This window comes from Astyanax mexicanus, chromosome 21 (assembly GCF_023375975.1).
Source record: "Astyanax mexicanus isolate ESR-SI-001 chromosome 21, AstMex3_surface, whole genome shotgun sequence".
Taxonomy (NCBI): domain Eukaryota; kingdom Metazoa; phylum Chordata; class Actinopteri; order Characiformes; family Acestrorhamphidae; genus Astyanax; species Astyanax mexicanus.
Window position 1 is genome coordinate 15,479,157 of NC_064428.1, and position 7,297 is coordinate 15,486,453.

Consider the following 7,297-nt stretch of genomic DNA (forward strand, 5'->3'; position numbering starts at 1 on the left):
TGTATGATGTATGATATTTTGTGTGTATGTATGATTAAAGGTGCCTCTTTTAAACATATATGATAATAATAACTGCTCTCGGAGGAGGATCTTTATGATTATAAATATGAATATCTATAGCCCTGTGATGTTATGGTTATTGTTATTAATAGTGTATGATGTATTGTGTGTGTATGTATGATTAAAGGTGCCTCGTTGAACCCGTATGATAATAGCTGCACTTGGGGGGGAATGAGTATGATTATTAATATCTGCGCTAATGACTTTGTTGCCGGTGACTGTTTGCGGCGTGCGGCGGGTTGGCGAGTCGGTGCCGGCTCCCGGAGGGCGTGAACGTGTTCGTTATGAATGCTGCCAATTAGCGACATCACTCTAGTGGAGGAAACAAAGCCGTCCCAGAGCGACTCAATCCGGCGCTGATTACTGACGGCTGCGGGTGCAGTGGCGTGGTGACGGCAGCGGTGATGGTGGTGATGCTCGGACGGCGGGTCTGATTGCGGCAGGTGGAGGGTGTGCTGTGTTGTGGGGAGGGTTAGCGTAGTGCTGCGGCGGCACGGGGTTGGTGGAGATTAATTGCAGAGGGAGGCTGCGGCGGCCGCGGGGGGTGGGGGGTGTTCCGGCTGTGCCGGAGTCAGACCCTGGAGAACTCCAGTACTTTGGCTTCATTTCAGCCCTCAAACAGAGCTCTCTCTCTTATTTCCACTCTCCCTCTCTCTCTCTCTCTCTCTCTCTTTTTCTGTCTCTCTCGCGCCTCATCACCCCCTCCCTCGTTCTCCCTCTAGCTCTCTCTCTCTCTCGCTCGCCCCCTCCCTTGTTCTCTCTCTCTTTGTACTGCTGGTGTTTGCCGGGTATGTTAACAAGCCCCGCCGGCCTCCGCGGACGCCCCGTCACCGGCCTCTCCGAACGCCGAGCTTCACACAATGAGCCTTTCAAACCGCTGCCATTGCTGCCACTGCCGCCACCACCCCCACTGCCGCCGTCGCACCCTCATGCCTTTCATGTCACGCTAATTAATTTATACACAGCGCTAATACAGCCGCTAATATACAGAAATCATCAGAATACAGCAGGAGACGGTTCTACTGCCATTTTCCGATCTGAATGTTGAATGTGTTAGCAATGGCTGTAGCTCCTGCTATGCATTTCTGAGAGAAATGGGTGTAGTAACACTTACTGCTGTAGGCTAATTGGGTGGAGTTAAACTTTTCACTGTAGGCTAAATGGGTGAAGTTAAACTAACCTTTGTAAACTAAAAGGTCAGGGTTAAACCAACTGCTGTAGGCTAATTGAGTTGAATTAAAATATCCACTGTAGGCTACTTGGGTGGGTTTAAACTAACCGCTGTAGGCTAAATGGGTGGAGTTTAAAGTACCTGTTGTATGCTAAATGCTGTTTCAGATTGAAGTCCTGCTTGTTTACTAGAGCTGCAGTACGCTCTGTACTTTAGATTCACATCCAGATGAAAGCGAAAGATAGACACACCGATTAGTGTTGAATTGATAAAAGCGTAACTATGTTTTCTTTGTTGTAAACACACCACTTCTCCTCCTACCGTCTCACGTCTAGAACCCCCGCTGTGTTTCTCTTCTTTAATGGAAACATATGAGCAAAATTTTTCTTCAGCTCTCAACAACAAAGAGCTGTATTACTGTGTCACTGTGAGACACGCCAGTGCCAGGAAAACCAAACACAAAGAGGGAGAGAGAGAAAGAGAGAGAGATAGAAAAATATCATTTATTCGTTTCATATATATATATATATATATATATATATATATATATATACAGTTTCTGTTAGTAAAACATTCATTCACTAAAAGTATAATGCATTACTGGATTACTGGAAAACCCAGCATGCAGTTCTACCTCAGGTATATTCTGTATGTAAATTATTAAAGGTGTGTTTTGATTAAAAGGGTGTAGTGTACCTCCTGGTGAAAGATCACTGACTACTACACATATACTATGATGCACTCGAAGACTCTAATGCTGTTTGCTGTTTGATAGATATTCAGAGCAGTGCATTACTGCGCTATTACAGACTGGAACTGTATCGTCTTTAATGATGAATCCAGGCAAGGCTTTCCCAGGAAATTCAACTGTTGATGCTTTTCCACTTGTTTGTCTTCAAATTCAGTTTTTGACATTTACATCAACAGTTTCATTTCCGTTGATCTTTGCAGCAGGATTAGGATGTTATTCTTTATGTATCTACTCGTGTTTGGGTTTATAATGTTGGCATATAGCTGATTATTTCAGTCTGTAGTCTGTAATGTCATTGCTTGTATCTGTGTGAGATCTGTAGATTTGCGTGGCTGATACGTATCTGGGGTTGGGGGCTGGTGCTGTTGGTGCTGTTGACAGGGTTTGGCAGGTTGATGTTTTTGTCAGTGTTTTATTAAATCCCTCGTCTTCAGGCAGCAGGTTTGTGGGGAAGTCGGGCGGCAGGCGAGGGGAGGCGTGATGTTCCCCAGCAGCCGCTGTCTTTCTGTTTATGTCACTGTTTCTCTTTCTGCGGGTTATTGATCCTTCATTACTCTCGGAGGTCCTTATCTAATCCGGCCCTGACATCCACCTGCTGGAACCGGCGCCGCGCTCTGTTTGTGCAGACAGGAACAGGATTTGCATTTCTGTGGAGAATCGAGTGATGAAAGGAGGCCCTACGTCGCCTCTCAATCTCGGGAAATGCAGATTTTAGCCTGTTTTTTCTGAGCGTGGCGCGAGTTTTCGGATTTCAGTCATGCTGCTCACCTCTAAAAGAGGTCACGCCAACAATCGCTGCTGTGAAACTTTAATCCGCAGTCAGCTGAATATCCGCTTTCCACGCTATTGATTGGGTGCCCCCAGACAGCCGGAGAGATGCTGGTTGTCCTCATCTATTCCGCTGTTTTACAGAGATGCCAAGCTTTCCCCCGGCGATCTGCATTCACACCGTGTTACTGAGAACAGCTAGCGGCTAGTGCTACACAGTGCTGCAAACATCGACGTGTTTCTGACTGGTCATTTTCTGGATATTCCTCAAACTGTAGGGTTTCAGTAGGAAATCGGATCCCTGGAACAGAACCAAGACAAGGACTGTCACTCTGTTGACCCGCCACCAGCACCATAATTCAGTTCACCAATACCGTCTGTACTCAGACATAAAAGCTTCAAATTGGACATCTGATCTTCTATTATATATTACTTTTGATTTCTAACTCGATAGCACTATCATATGATATCTGTGATTCAGCACAAACTCAACAAGATTTACAGTTATAACTCATATTGAACACAAATGATCAATATAAAATATGAAAATAGCATAAAAATAATGCTGGCAATGGGGTCAAAGTGGTCCAGCAGAATAAAAAGGTGCGTCAATGTGATCTGACGGACTCCAGTCACACTGTTTCTCCATCAGCAGCCAGAGTCTGAGAGAGAGAGAGTACAGTAGAACATGCTGTTTCTCCATCAGGAGTCTGTGCACTGATTGGTGGCAGTGGTAAAAGAGTCTGACATATATTTCTATTCCTAACTTTTCCAGCAATTCTTAGATTTCTATTCCTAATCTTTCCAGCAATTATTAGATTTCTGATCCTAATCTTTCCAGCAATTCTTAGATTTCTATTCATAATCTTTCCAGCAATTCTTAGGTTTCTATTCCTAATCCTTCCAGCAATTCTTAGATTTCTGTTCCTAATCTTTCCAGCATTTCTTAGATTTCTGTTCCTAATCTTTCCAGCATTTCTTAGGTTTCTATTCCTAATCTTTCCAGCAATTCTTAGATTTCTATTCCGAACCTTTCCAGCAATTCTTAGATGTCTATTCCTAATCTTTCCAACAATTCATAGATTTCTATTCCTAATTTTTTCAGCAATTCTTAGATTTGTATTCTTAATCTTTCCAGCAATTCTTAGATTTCCTTTCCTAACCTTTTCAGCAATTCTTAGATTTCTATTCCTAACCTTTCCAGCAATTCTTAGCTGTCTATTCCTAATCCTTCCAGCAATTCTTAGATTTCTATTCCTAATTTTTTCAGCAATTCTTAGATTTGTATTCTTAATCTTTCCAGCAATTCTTAGATTTCTATTCCTAACCTTTCCAGCAATTCTTAGATTTCTGTTCCTAATCTTTCCAGCAATTCTTAGATGTCTATTCCTAATCCTTCCAGTGAATAATGGATTTCTGTGTTGTAGTTGATGTTTGATCTGTGCTGGTCTGAGTTTAGAATAGTGTAGAGATGAGTAGTGTTCTGTTCTGAGTGGATGTATCAGACTGTTTTTGAGTGTTTGTGAGAGAGAGGAGTGTTTGTGAGAGTGCAGAGTGTGAGGTCAGGGTGTGTAACGCTGTGTTTTTCTGGAGTTACGTGGTTCTGACTCGTCCGGTTGTGTTAGGGAGGTGTGTGTTGGCGCTGGTCGTGTGGAGCAAGATGTTCTGAAGCTGCTTAACGATCGATCAGATCAGAAACACTCTGCTCTCACCTCTCTACCAGAAACCCTGCTGCTCTTAAACACACACACACACACACACACACACTACACACATACACCACATACACACACACTACACACACACACACTACAAATACACACATGCACTCACATGACACTACACACTCACACACACTATACTATAGTTCTAGTTTTCCATAATGTTCTGTAACTAATGGATTTATTGGTTATTAATAAACTCCGGATCCGGTCCGGTTTTTGGCTCCTCCAGGGTCTGGCTAGTTGGTTTTGGACGGGTTTTGGGTTCTAAAGGTCCTGGAGGTTCTGGATGATGGATGATAGATGGCTGCAGAAATCCAAACATCTCCCGAATGCTAAAACAAATAATCCCAAACACGCCGTCGCCAAGATCTGCTCTCCTCAAGAATAACAGCGACAGAAACCTCGCCAAGCATCCAATCAGAACCGGGCCGACCCGGCGCGACCCAACGGACCCCCGCGGTCCCGGGACGGTGCTTTGTGCCTGCTGGCTGAGGCATCTGGCAGCAGTGGTGGGAAAGTCCGACTCTGCAGACTTTACATTCCTGATCCGACGGCACTGATAAATCACACTGTAGAGTGGAGAGTTTGGACCTGATTCAGGATTTCATGTTTTAATGATCTTAAAGATGTTCTGATCGATGATCCAGGATTCTGTACAGTTTTTTATAACAATTAACAAGCTTTTATTAAAAATGTATATACTTATAACACTCTAAATACAGAAACACACCTACCGGGTAATACAAGTGCAGCATTTGCAGATATTTATTGTTATAGTTTATAATTATATTCATATATTAGACTACTGAACTCATCGTGTTCTTGTTGCTGAGAAACTGCATCATCTCCTGTGTGGATGGAGCTAAACTGCAGTAGGCTGAATGGGCGTGGCTATAGTAACTGCTGTAGGCTAAATGGGTGGGTTTAAGCACTTCTACGCTTTTTATTAGCAATTTCTGTTTTTGGTGTTTAATTTTTTGTGGTTATTTGTTTTCTACTTTAGATTCTTCTAAGTATCAGATGTATGTTTGAGTTCAGTTCTGCACACTCTTGGTATTTTAATCTCAGTATCTTTATGAGGGAGAGTCACCTGGAATAGTTTTCTCAACATCTTGAAGGAAGGAGTTTCTGGAGGTGCTGAACAATAGCTGCTGCTTTTCCTTCATGCTGTGAAGCTCCAGCTCATCCCAATTAAATCACCTCAAATCACCATCTCAGGTTTAGATCAGGGGATTAATGTGGAGGAATAACACTTTTTTACTCTTTACTACATAATTACATATGTGTCCCTTAATCATTTTCATCTCTTTAATATCTTTAATCTACTATGTAGAAATTAAATAAAGTAAAACATTAAATAAAGATATAAAAAATCATAAAAACACTGAATTTTTGAAAGGAGAATTTTTGACTGGTTCTGTATGTAGTAAAACTGTGGTAAATGAAGGAAATCTGGGGTTTAGAGGAAAAGCTGGAAGCTGGTAGAGGCTGAGCAGGTTGTGAATCCTAAATCGATACTGGGTTAATATCAGGATCATGAAGTGCTCCCCCTGGGGGCGGGGCCTGGGGTCAGTATTTTTAGCTGGGTAAATGTCAGCAATCATCGAGCAACGGCAGGTAGGAACAGAGGAACCGCGGGTTCTGCACTCGTCCTCCCCGTCCTTCCATCCCTCCTTCACCTGGAGGAAACTGAGGAAAAACACCTCCATCAGTGCCGAGTTCTCCCGCTGTTCCTCCACCTGCCGAGCTAACAGCTCCTATTTATCCTCCACACCTCCTCCATCATATCTCCTCCACAGACTCAGCACCAGCCTGCCTGACCCGCCATCACTGCTGCCACTGCCCAATAACACCCAACCACTGCCCACGCCCACGCCCAGGCAGAGCATTGAGCATTGAGCTGGTAGGCTAACTAATCAAAAGCTAATCCATTGTGCTAACAAATCAGTATAAAATCACAGTCAAAATCACAGCATAACACAGTACAGTCTAACATATGAAATTAAACCACATTTATTACACAGCCTAACAAATCATAGCCTAACAAATTACAGCATAACAAATCAGTAAAAATCACCGTCAAAATCATAGCTTAACACATTACAGTCTAACACAGGGGTGTCCAAACTTTTTTTGTTGGGGGCCAGAAGGAGAAATATATTTGAAGTCACGGGCCACAGACTCTGTAATAAAACAAATAATGAAATATACCACTTTAAATAGTAAATTTTCCTAATTATTTCATTTACACACCATTTTACTTAACTTACTATCTTTATCTTTGACAGTGTTGTGTAAACTAAGATTTTTCAAATTGATGTTTAATTTCATAATGTCTCTTAATATTAAACTCCTTAATTACGGCCACTTTTAGACTCTTTGGCCCGTTTTTCTGCGCTAGAAATGCGCACCCTCTCCGCTTTTAGACTCTTTGGCCCGTTTTTCTGCGCTAGAAATGCGCACCCTCTCCGCTTTTAGACTCTTTGGCCCGTTTTTCTGCGCTAGAAATGCGCACCCTCTCCGCTTTTAGACTCTTTGGCCCGTTTTTCTGAGCTAGAAATGCGTACCCTCTCCGCTTTTAGACTCTTTGGCCCGTTTTTCTGCGCTAGAAATGCGCACTCTCTCCGCTTTTAGACTCTTTGGCCCGTTTTTCTTCGCTAGAAATGCGTACTCTCTCCGCTATTAGACTCTTTGGCCCGTTTTTCTGTGCTAGAAATGCGCACCCTCTCCTCTTTTAGACTCTTTGGCCCGTTTTTCTGCGCTAGAAATGCGCACCCTCTCCTCTTTTAGACTCTTTGGCCCGTTTTTCTGCGCTAGAAATGC